This window comes from Podarcis tiliguerta (assembly GCF_965153285.1).
Source record: "Podarcis tiliguerta genome assembly, chromosome: 4".
Classification (NCBI taxonomy): domain Eukaryota; kingdom Metazoa; phylum Chordata; class Lepidosauria; order Squamata; family Lacertidae; genus Podarcis; species Podarcis tiliguerta.
Genome location: NC_139537.1, coordinates 41,115,009 through 41,128,155, shown reverse-complemented (window position 1 = coordinate 41,128,155; position 13,147 = coordinate 41,115,009). Strand labels below are relative to the sequence as shown.

The following is a 13,147-nucleotide window of genomic DNA, read 5'->3' as shown; positions in this document are numbered from 1 at the left end:
GTACTAAAACAAGCAGACACCAGCAGTGCCATTCACTAGTTTCCCATTTGGAGATGCCTCATGACACCTCACAGGAGTCTAGGGCATGTACTCACTGGTTCAGCCATTTAGGTAACAGAAGCCATTCCGCCCCGTTTCTATGCTTCTCAGTTAAAGTCTGTCATAAATTCTGTAAACCTGCAAGAAGGTCCACAGAACTGCCAGCACTGAACCCCAAAGGTGTTTTATTATTATTATTATTATTATTATTATTATCCTAAAAGGCATTATCTGCTGATGAAATCACAACACCCAACTCATTCATTGTGCAAAGGAGAAATTCCCTCATCCCTGTACAATCCTAGAAAACATGCATAGCCATTTACTCCACTGAACTAAGTTCTGGTTCACTAAGGCCAGAATCAGTTCTCCCAATATATGTTAGACAAATTACGGTACTCCAAAGAGCACAGTGTCAAAACCACAACAGGCCAACTTATCTCACCTCCATCGGCTGATTAATAAAACAAAAATTCTCTAAAATTTGGACAAAGGGAACACGCACCCCTGCTGCTGACACCCATTTTCAAACATCTTTGCCCCCTGATTATCCCAACAGTGGGAAGACCAAGGCAATTTAATATCAATTTATTTATGGCCCGAAGTATCCTTGATGGCCTGATCTGCTATCTCATTATCTTGAATTTCCTCATGGGCTGGAATCCAACAAAACTGGATCCAAAGGCCCACTAAGTATACAGGGACCATATTCCATTCTGCAGCCAACAGTCCTTAGAAAGTGTCAGTTCTCACATCCCTGAATGGCTGTAAAGTCAACATTATAACCACCAGATCAGTCATCAATACTGAAACCTAATGTGGCAAATTGAAATGCTTTCAAATCCTAAAGGCAGGAACACACAAAGCTTCACTTTTCCAGACTGCCCCTTTCTAGATCTATTGGTAAAGATAAGACAGTAACTTCTATTTTCTGAATTAAACCCAGGAAGCATCATTCCTTTTGATGACTATAAGTGTGAACACATAGCTCTAGTAACTTATCATCTCCCCCAAAATGGCAACTAGTAGGCATTGCCCTAAGTTACAGTTAGTTACAAAGTTATGAGTATCCAGCTGCATTGCATATTACAGCCCCGAATCCAAACAGGTATAAATTTCTGCTTGAAAATAAAACATATTTGATCTCAAAAATTGAGAATGAAGGGGTTATTTTTTTACGAAGTCACTTTTTAGACACACATTTCACCAGATTTATATCCCTAGAGTATTTTATCTTGTGCAGAGATTTCTGCTTGATTTACTGGGTTCTGCAGAAATTCTGAACTGGCATTGGACTTGTAGGCTGCAAAGTGAATTAGAGCAGTTATAGCATGTTACCTGACCTGATAGGTGTAATTCATCACATTTTAAATGTGGAGGGCACTTTGTAACACTTACTGCAGGCTGCAGAGGCAGTAATAATGACACCATGCCTTGCTTTAATGAGAGATTTCTAACAAATGAAGGGAAGTGTCTAATGGCCCTTCTAAACTTAAAAAACACTGGAGTGAACAATCAGAATTAATGTTGCAAATTATGTGCACACATTATTAAATCAAAATTAGGAATCAGTTTGAAACTGATTTTTATCATCTTTGTTGAGTGGAACCACTAAACACTCCCTCCCATTTGTGGAAATGGAATCTCTGGAACAGCGGTCGCTTACAAAAACCTGCATCTTATGTTAATACATAGATGGACAGATGGCCCATATACCTGAGCAGAGCTATCTCTAACCTAGAAAACAAAAGGTTGCCAAAGGTTGTGGGCACTTCGATATTCTGTACCCTTATATTTGACTCATACGTCCTCTTAGTCTCCCCCCCCTTAGTCCCCCCCCAAAAAAAAATGCTTTATAATTCAGAAACAAAACCCAACTACATGTCTTGACTCTGCCCTACCAGAATACCATTGAGATACCTGGGGCCCACATGAGAACTGTTGCATTCAGTTTCCTCAAATAACTGAGAAGCAAGCATGGAAGCTACCAGTTCAAATTCTGCTTCAGATATGAACCTACTAGGGATAGCTCTTCACAACATGTCAGTTTCAACCTTATATCTATAGCCCTACTTTGTTGTTGTTGTTGTTGTTCGGCGATCAGCCTTCTTTATGGTCCAGCTCTCACTTCCATACATCACTACTGGGGAAACCATGGCTTTAACTATACGGACCTTTGTTGGCAAGGTGATGTCTTTGCTTTTTAAGATGCTGTCTAGGTTTGCCATCGCCTTTCTCCCAAGGAGCAGGCGTCTTTTAATTTCGTGACTGCTGTCACCATCTGCACTGATCATGGAGCTCAAGAAAGTAAAATCTCTCACTGCCTCCATTTCTTCCCCTTCTATTTGCCAGGAGGTGATGGGACCAGTGGCCATGATCTTCGTTTTTTTGATGTTGAGCTTCAGACCATATTTTGCGCTCTCCTTTCACCCTCATTAAAAGGTTCTTTAATTCCTCCTCACTTTCTGCCATCAAGGTTGTGTCATCTGCATATCTGAGGTTGTTGATATTTCTTCCGGCAATCTTAATTCCGGCTAGGGATTCATCCAGCCCAGCCTTTCACATGATGAATTCTGAATATAAGTTAAATAAGCAGGGAGACAATATACAGCCTTGTCGTACTCCTTTCCCAATTTTGAACCAATCAGTTGTTCCATATCCAGTTCTAACTGTAGCTTCTTGTCCCACATAGAGATTTCTCAGGAGAGAGAGGAGGTGATCAGGCACTCCCATTTCTTTAAGAACTTGCCATAGTTTGCTGTGGTCGACACAGTCAAAGGCTTTTGCATAGTCAATGAAGCAGAAGTAGATGTCTTTCTGGAACTCTCTAGCTTTCTCCAGCGCATGTTTGCAATTTGGTCTCTGGTTCCTCTGCCTCTTCTAAATCCAGCTTGCACTTCTGGGAGTTCTCGGTCCACATACTGCTTGAGCCTTCCTTGTAGAATTTTAAGCATAACCTTGCTAGCGTGTGAAATGAGTGCAATTGTGCGGTAGTTGGAGCATTCTTTGGCACTGCCCTTCTTTGGGATTGGGATGTAGACTGATCTTGTCCAATCCTCTGGCCACTGCTGAGTTTTCCAAACTTGCACCTTAACAGCATCATCTTTTAAAATTTTAAGTAGTTCAGCTGGAATACCATCACTTCCACTGGCCTTGTTATTTGCAGTGCTTTCTAAGGCCCATTTGACTTCACTCTCCAGGATGTCTGGCTCAAGGTCAGCAACCACACTACCTGGGGTGTACGAGCCATCCATATCTTTTTGGTATAATTCCTCTGTGTATTCTTACCACCTCTTCTTGATGTCTTCTGCTTCTGTTAGGTCCTTACCACTTTTGTCCTTTATTATGGTAATCTTTGTACGAAATGTCCCTTTCATATCTCCAATTTTCTTGAACAGATCTCTGGTTCTTCCCATTCTGTTGTTTTCCTCTATTTCTTTGCATTGCTCGTTTAAGAAGGCCTTCTTGTCTCTCCTTGCTATTTTTTGGAAATCTGCATTCAATTTCCTGTATCTTTCACTATCTCCCTCGCATTTTGCTTGCCTTCTCTCCCCCGCTATTTGTAAGCCCTTGTTGGACAGCCACTTTGCTTTCTTGCATTTCTTTTTCATTGGGATGGTTTTCGTTGCTGCCTCCTGTATAATGTTGCGAGCCTCCATCCATAGTTCTTCAGGCACTCTGTCCACCAAATCTAAATCCTTAAACCTGTTCCTCATTTCCACTGTGTATTCATAAGGGATTTGACTTAGATTGTATCTTACCGGCCCAGTGGTTTTTCCTACTTTCTTCAGTTTAAGCTTGAATTTTGCTATAAGAAGCTGATGATCTGAGCCACAGTCCGCTCCAGGTCTTGTTTTTGCTGACTGTATAGAGCTTCTCCATCTTTGGCTGAAGAGAATATAATCAATCTGATTTCGATGCTGCCCATCTGGTGATGTCCATGTGTAGAGTCGTCTCTTGTGTTGTTGGAAAAGAGTGTTTGTGATGACCAGCTTGTTCTCTTGGCAGAACTCTATTAGCCTTTGCCCTGCTTCGTTTTGAACTCCAAGGCCAAACTTGCCAGTTGTTCCTTTTGTCTCTTTACTCCCTACTTTAGCATTCCAATCCCCTATAATGAGAAGAACATCCTTCTTTGGTGTCACTTCTATAAGGTGTTGTAAGTCTTCATAGAATTGGTCAATTTCAGTTTCTTCAGCACCAGTGGTTGGTGCATAAACTTGGATTACTGTGATGTTAAAAGGTCTGCCTTGGATTCGTATCGAGATCATTCTATCGTTTTTGAGATTGCATCCCAATACAGCTTTTGCCACTCTTTTGTTGACTATGAGGGCCACTCCATTTCTTTTACGGGATTCTTGCCCACAGTAGTAGATATGATGGTCATCCAAACTGAATTCGCCCATTCCCGTCCATTTTAGTTCGCTGATGCCCAGGATGTCAATATTTATTCTTGCCATCTCATTTTTGACCACTTCCAATTTACCAAGGTTCATGGTTCTTACATTCCAGGTTCCTATGCAATATTTTTCTTTACAGCATTGGACTTTCCTTTCGCTTCTAGGCATATCCGCAACTGAGCGTCCTTTCGGCTTTGGCCCAGCCGCTTCATCAGCTCTGAATCTACTTGTACTTGTCCTCCGCTCTTCCTCAGTAGCATGTTGGACGCCTTCCGACCTGAGGGGCTCATCTTCCAGCGTCATAACTTTTATATGCCTGTTGCCTTTGTCCATGGAGTTTTCTTGGCAGGGATACTGGAGTGGCTTGCCGGTTCCTGCTCCAGGTGGATCACGTTTGGTCAAAACTCTCCACTATGACCTGTCCATCTTGGGTGGCCCTGCACGGCATAGCTCATAGCTTCTCTGAGTTATTCAAGCCCCTTCGCCATGGCAAGGCAGTGATCCATGAAGGGGAAAGCACCATATACATGCTAATTAAAAGTTAACACAGCTTTTCATTGCTCACTGCAACTTATTTTCAATATTAATTGAATAAATAATACTGAACACATACACGTACATACCTATATATCACATATACAACCACACATACGTGCAAATTGCCTGAAGTCCTGGAGAAAATGATTTCAGTAACACTGTAATACGACATGGGCCAGAGGTAAATTTCAAGAAGAAAAACATATCTGAAGCCACCTAGATAGTCAGCATGGTAAAAAATATTCCATGCATATTATTGGACAATACCAGACAATGTGTACGTGTAAGTGGATTGGGAAAGCATAATTCATTAAAATTCCAGTTTTTCTACTTTCTTACAGTGTAAATTTATGTCACATTGTTTATCAGTTACTCTGCCAGATCCTGAATTTCACAGTTTCTCCTCTGAGTCGCTATATTTGTGTGCAGTCCCCTGCTGTTTTCTGTTTGCATATTCATAGCTGAACATGCCTTCCGACTTACTAGTGAGCATCTATTATGACTGTGATCTTTTCAGAGGCAGTTGTTCACATTAACTGAGGGAGAAATATTGGCCAACAAGATGTGTTTGTGCTGTGAGGCTATAACAGACAGTGTCATTGCAGAGGCCCCTTTCTAAGCAGCTGAATGATGGTTATACAGGTTTGTCTGCATTGCTTGGATCAGGGTGCTAATCTTAGAAAACCAAACGGTGCTTAATAATAATGCAAAGGTTGTCTTCCTTCCTCTCCCCCCAAACTTGTGCTGAGTTCATGTTACAAAATGAACTTCTTGCTGTATACAAAAATATAAACAAAGGGGCATAGGATGCTCCTAAAATACAAAAAACGGAACATGAAATTCACATTTTATCTGAACAAGTGTCAAACATATTTAATTAGCCGTCTCCTGGACCAGTGAGCCTTCGGAAACTAATGCTCAAGGGATGTAATCAAATTTGGCATAAGATAAACCAGAGAATTATGTTAAAATCTCTGCTCGACAAGCAAAAATGTTCAGATCAAATTATAAACGTGTTATATTCATTAATACATACATACAGGACAAATGTTTAGTTTGCTAAACATTTGTCCTGTATGTATGTATTAATGAATATAACACGTTTATAATTTGATCTGAAAATTTCTATTTTCTCAATTAGAACAAGCCTAATTGAGAATAAGGATATTAAGCTCAGTACCAAAGTTGAAAGTCCACAAAGTGATACCTATCCCTTAGTTCTTGTTATATGGATTAGAAATGTAAGACAATGAAGAGCCCATTTGTACATTAAGTCCGCAATGTGAGAGATGCTGTAGCAGGTCTGTATCCCATGGTGTTCTGGTAGTATAAGAATTCCAAGGTCACTTGAGAGGAATCAGTTTTGCAGCTACATGAGTGGCACCAACTGCAAGGCTTCATGGTGGTCCTAAGTGTGGGAAATACCTATGGGTTAATATATAACTAAATCGTTCTCAGAGTAGACCCACTGAAATCAGTAGATGAGTTATTAATTTTGTAGGTCTACTCTGAGTATGACTACCACTGGATATTACCCCACATCTGATTCCTCTCAGTGTTTCTACATTATGAGAGCATCATCAGGAAGCCATGTGACCTCCAGAGGTGTGGGAGTCAAGTGTAATACAGAAGGAACAGCCCCTAAAATAATCAGTGAAAACCAACTGTATTTTGGCATTTGTGGATTTGGAATCTGGGTTAAATACTGCCAGATTATGTGGCATTTAGCAATACACTATACAGCGGTACCTCGGTTTAAGAACAGTCTTGTTTACGTACAATTCGGTTTATGGACTCCGGAAAACCAGAGGTTGTGTCCCGGTTTGCAAACTTTAACTCAGTCTAAGAACAGAATCCAAATGGTGGAAGGGCACTAGCAGCGGGAGGCCTCATTAGGGAAAGCACGCCTCGGTTTAAGAATGGTTTTGAATGGTTAACAATGGTTAAGAACAGACTTCTGGAACTGATTAAATTCGTAAACTCTAAATTATGTCTCTAAATTATGTATCTGTAAACAGAACTCAGCCACAAAAATTTGACAAGATTCCATTTTTGGTTTGTTTTTTGCAACAGAAACTATAATTTAAATCTGGTAAGTGTAAAAACCCCTGATCCTTCCAAATACAACATTTATTTCATTATAGCTAGTTTATAGATATATTGATATATATAGAGATTATAGCTATAACTCGGCAAATCTTATTGCAAGCAGATGTACCATATTTTTATAAGTGCCATTTCTACGCTAAGTTATGGGGCTCCTATGTCTGGGCCAAAGATCCAATTTATATTAAAAAGACAGCCTATATTGGCTCTAATCTTGACCCAGAAATGTAGCTTTCATCAATTGGAAATTTCATCTTCCAATTGTCCTAGGTTAACATAAAAGGATTACCTTTTAAGGGTTTCGGGCATTCGTATTTGACACATAATAGGGTTACATTATATTTGTAAACAGTCCAAAGTTCTATAAGAAACATTATGGTAAAGTTGGATCATATTGTCATTTGTGGAGGGCTTGTCCTAAATCCAAAGATAACAGGATATTCCATACTGCTAGAACTGACTGCAGTGTATTCTAATTTGTCCCTCGTCCCCAAGACAGTAACACCATTCCATAGATCAGAAGATAATTTATAATGCTACTGTAAATATGCTGCCATTTGAAACTTGGCAGGTGCTTGTTCTGCTTGTTTTATTTCAAATATTTCTAAGCTGCCTTTTAAAACAATTATCTTCCAAGATAACCACACTAATAACATGTGGTTAATAACATTAAAACCATATACAGTCAAACCTCGGCTCCCAAACAGTTGTTTTCGAACATTTCAGCTCCTGAACTCCAAAAACCCAGAAGTAAATGCTCCAGTTTTCAAATATTTCAGGAAGCTGAACGTCCGACGAGGCTTCCGCTTGAGTGCAGGAAGCTCTTGCAACCAATCGGAAGCCTTGTCTCGGTTGTCGAACGTTTCAGGAGCCAAACAGGCTTCTGGAATGGATTACGTTTGACACCTGAGGTTTGATTGTAATTACAAATAAGCCAGATACAGTATAATCTATAATGTATTTTGGAAAGTTGTTTGTTCACTATGCATTTGGACACCTCTTAAGATATTCTAACCAAAATTTGCCTGACTGTTCCATATATGGGCAGGTTTCCATATATGTTTGCATACAACTGGACACCATTTTGAATCAAGATGGATTGAACCACTTAAAATTTCAGTGATTAATTACCAATTTCAAAACTGCAAAACCCCTTTTATTTCAACCCCTGGAGGGTTGCCACCAATGAGATCAAATAATACTGAGTGAGATGACCAATGGAGTGACTCAGTATAAGGCAGCTTCATATCTCATATGCTGGAATAGGACATATCTAGGATAAAAGGTAAAGGTAAAGGTACCCCTGCCCGTACGGGCCAGTCTTGACAGACTCTAGGGTTGTGCGCCCATCTCACTCAAGAGGCCGGGGGCCAGCGCTGTCCGGAGACACTTCCGGGTCACGTGGCCAGCGTGACAACACTGCTCTGGCGAGCCAGAGCCGCACACGGAAACGCCGTTTACCTTCCCGCTGGTAAGCGGTCCCTATTTATCTACTTGCACCCAGGGGTGCTTTCGAACTGCTAGGTTGGCAGGTGCTGGGACCGAGCAACGGGAGCGCACCCCGCCGCGGGGATTTGAACCGCCGACCTTACGATCGGCAAGCCCTAGGCGCTGAGGCTTTAACCCACAGCGCCACCCGCATCCCAATCTAGGATATCTAGGATACAGTGCATTAATGGAGCTCAGTACGTGACTGCAGAATATAAGAGTCTTAATTACCTATCACAATTGCTGGTTGTGTGAGGAACTTTTTGTTAACTACTTATACTAATGATATATTCAGAGCACAGCAAAAACTTCCTGTAATGCTAATTTGATATTTGACTTTATGCATAGCTCATCCTTTGTCCTGTAATGAGACTGTGTTCTGTATGTCAATGAATGCTGAGCAGACATCTTACTTTCTAAGAAGATACACATAAAACTGATGGATGCCAAGGCAAACGCTTATGAAAAATACTCGGAAAACAAGATAATTGCCAAGCAAAACTTTCTCTGCTCAGGCCATATGGAGAAAGCAGAGGAACACTGAATGAGTGTTTTGTTTATGAAGATGTACAAAAAATGCTAATGTATACTGAGGGAACATCTTTCTGCTGAAGATATACGAGGAATGCTGTCAAATTTGAAATGGGTTTTTGCTAACAATGCGATAAGGGTGGCACTAATAGCTCCAGAGTAGAGGCTACACCCTATGCTTTTCACAAAGTATAAAGAAGAAACGAATTATTCAACTCTAAAAGCACAGTTAGCCCATACTCATAATTATGAAAAATATATTACCAACAGTGGCATCAAGGACAGACTCAGCTATAGGTCTTCTCAATCTTCTGGCCGAAAGAACTGGAGTAGCTTAATTGGATGCAGCAAGAAACTACTCTTTACAGTACAGAAAGCCTCACACTTAATTTGCAATCAGCTTCCAGCCGTGGAGCTCTTCCTGGAATGATTAGGTGGGCCACATGACACTGCATGGTCACATGATGATTCCAGGAAGAAGAATTGTCTGGCTAGAAGCTGGCTGCGAAGAGTTTGTTAATGTAAAAAAAGGTAGCTTCATCCACCCTACCAGGTCTTACAAATGTTTCTGCGAAGGTCTCTTGCGCCCCACAAAAAAGATGTGGGGGGGGGGGGGAGGGAGAATGCTTGTTTTGTGGGAGGCCAAACATTTGAAAAAAGCAAAAAGCCCACCCCAAGAATTCAGCACAGCCTTAATGTGCAACCTATTTCTCTTTTAACACAACATCTGAGCTTTACCATCTGTAACAGGCACTTATTCAACGAGGGATATTCAGCCCTGCAGTTGGCAAATCTGCTTCAGAACATTTAGTCCTGGACTTCAGAGCACCTGCAACTTTTCTAAGTAGTATTATTTGGCAACACATTTGAACCATGTGACTAACTCTAACAGCATCCACTAATATAAAATTATTAATGGCTCCAGCCTGGAACTTTGTTCAAGAACACCCATGTAAGTATCCTGTATTTTTGTCCCAATTCAAAACGTTCTTTTTGGAAGAATAAAAAACAACAATCCTTAGTTCTTATCTTCAACAAGAGAACTTATCTTTCAGGTTTGGAGCTGACAGCCTTGGATATGTTCCGACTGACATTTCAAATCTTATGTCCATCTTTAAAAGACTATTTTTCTGTGTCTGTGGAATGCTTCAAAACTGCAAGGAGGAGGGTGTGTGTGTATATATATATTGTGGCGGGGGAGTGAATGCCTTTGGATGATCTGCTTCTGAAGCAATTAAAACAGTTTTCAGGAAGCCACACACACATATTTTTTTAAAACTTGCTTCATGCCAAATTCCCCCTTCCTACAGCAGTTACCAGGCATTAACTAAGAGGAATGAAGTCTTATTAATTCATGCTCTCCGCCCAAACAGAGAAATGGGGCTTTCTTCCAAGACTGTAACCTCTTTATCTTTATCTTAACTAATCAGTATGTACAGCCTGAAAAGAGATTTAAGAAAAACAATCTAACTCAGCTGTCTAAAGTTATTGCAGGGTCTGCTGTGAAGATGTAAAAGCAGCAAGAACAATGGTTACAATATTGTTTGATCACAATTCAGTTATAAAATATGGATTACATAACTAAGTGAATCACAGAGATCTCTGATATGCGGGAGAAAAGAGAGGAGGCTGTTGAAAGGCATAAGGCTCGCCATGTGCACGCTCTATTCATGTTTGTCTTCACTCCTTTCTGGCAAAACTAGGCATGCTGGTAGATAGAAGAACATAGAAAGCCAATTCTTTTTTTAATTTTTTCAATTTTAGTAATATTATGTTGTGGCAATATGTAGCAAAAGCTATTATGCATCAACCGCCATTGCTTCTCATGGGGAAAAGGAAGGAGACAAGGGGGGGGGGGCAAGGAAATGACATAGGAAGAAGGGAGAGGGACAAATAGTTCTTTGCATGGACAAACTCAAGAAAGGTAGTTCATGGTGCAACTCACAATGTGCAAGCTTCACAATCTGCTGGAACTGGAGTTCCCAACCAAGTCAGCACTAGCTTGGTGCTGTAGAATGGCAAGCCAAAGGATACAAACAACTTGGCCCATGCACTCTTTGCAATAATGGGCAGTCCTTAAATATTAAGCATGAAGAGCAGTGCAGGGCAAATGGGAAAACGATTCTTACTATACCTACTTGGAGTCACCCTCCAGTTATAGGCACCGTTTTATGTAATGTTAGTATGATAACCCGCCCTGTGGAACGCCTCCCATCAGATGTCAAAGAAATAAACAACTACCTGACATTCAGAAGACATCTGAAGGCAGCCCTGTTCAGGGAAGTTTTTAATGTGTGATTTTAGTGTTTTTTGGTTTCTATGGAAGCCGCCCAGAGTGGCTGGGGAAACCCAGCCAGATGGGCGGGGTACAAATAATAATTATTATTATTATTATTATTATTATTATTATTATTATTATTATATACGGGTGGCGCTGTGGGTAAAACCTCAGCGCCTAGGACTTGCCGATCCCATGGTCGGCAGTTCGAATCCCCACGGCGGGGTGCGCTCCCGTCGTTCGGTCCCAGCGCCTGCCAACCTAGCAGTTCGAAAGCACCTCCGGGTGCAAGTAGATAAATAGGGACAGCTTACCAGCGGGAAGGTAAACGGCGTTCCATGCGCTGCGCTGGCTCATCAGATGCAGCATGTCATGCTGGCCACGTGACCCAGAAGTGTCTGCGGACAGCGCTGGCTCCCGGCCTATAGAGTGAGATGAGCGCACAACCCTAGAGTCTGGCAATACTGGCCCGTACGGGCAGGGGTACCTTTACCTTTGGTATGATAATTGGCTGCTTTTGTGCCATTTAGCAACAATGCCACTTACTAACCGCTAAAGTTTTTTATTTTTAAATAATAGGCTAAATACATTGTTTCTTTATCCCAGCAAGCTTGAGATCTGTTTGCACCTAATTGTCTGTTGGACACTTCCTATACCTTTTCTTGCTACAAATTGCAGACTTGGGGATTTAACATCACGCCCAATTCACCCCACACCATTTTGCTAAACATGCAGCCCTAAAGAGTAATTGAGAACTCAAAAGTGGGATCTCTATTTTCTGACGTTTTGGTTGATCCTAATAAAGGTCACCTCCTAATAACTGTCACTATTTTGTGAGAGGGTTTCATTGGCATACCAGAAATTTAGCTTGGTGGTTTAAAGCAGTTTGGTACAACAAACTAACTTTAAAAAAGAAATACTTTTTTACGGTCTGCAAAGTTATAGGAAATGTACTTTAAAAAAGTATAGGATAACAACTGATTGACAGGAAAATTTATAACTTCCCTATAATCAAATCAGAACAAATGGACACAATGTACCGGTAACTTCTTTGAAAGCTTTGGGCAAACTATGAATGAATGCTCAACAAACTTGTATGTAGGAGCCGAAAGGCATTATCCTTTTGGATTTCTCATAGTTTGGACCAATATGGCTACCTGCACTATTTGATAGCAATTTTAAGCCCTACAGACAGGGATGGTATCATTTCTACGCTCTGCCCAGTGCCTTGCATGCTGTTCATTTTTGCAGTAACTGCAATGTGGTAGACTGAAAAAAGAGACTTTTTTATCTCCATGAGTATACATTGGTTTCTTCTTATTTAAGAACTCTCTATTTAATGGAGATAAGAAATCATAACAATAATATTTGGTTTATAATAAGGATTGGGAACCTGTGGCCCTTAAGATGTTGTTGGGCCTATAGCTCGCATCAGTCCTAGCCAGCATGGCCAACAGGGAGGGTTGATGAGAGTTCTAGAAGGCCAACCCTGGTTTATAATGTGTTATCAGTTGCTATGAGCCCAGTGACATATAAAGTGTTTTCTATGATACATGGTTCTTTAGCATTCAGTAGTAATTCCCCACCCCCCACCCAATTTGAATCAAGACTGAATTGGATTCTCTGGAATGTGTCAGCTACTGTGATTGCTTTATTATGCCACTCCTAGCTTATCAGATTTTAAATTACCATATAAATCTACATACTTAGACAATAGAAGAAACATCGGTTTAAATGTATCTAATCTCATTTTCAAAGTTAGATAAGAAAT

At 40.7% G+C, this 13,147-nt stretch overlaps 1 long non-coding RNA gene across 2 annotated transcripts in view; it reads right to left on the bottom strand.

The window, feature by feature from the left end:
* The window catches only part of LOC310677019, a 44,373-nt gene extending 34,865 nt beyond the window's left edge, over nt 1–9,508 (bottom strand). For both annotated transcript variants that reach the window (XR_014510858.1, XR_014510859.1), the window contains exon 1: nt 9,363–9,508. This is a non-coding gene — a long non-coding RNA (uncharacterized lncRNA). The remainder of the gene's footprint in view (nt 1–9,362) is intronic.
* Between the last annotated feature and the right edge of the window lie 3,639 nt (nt 9,509–13,147).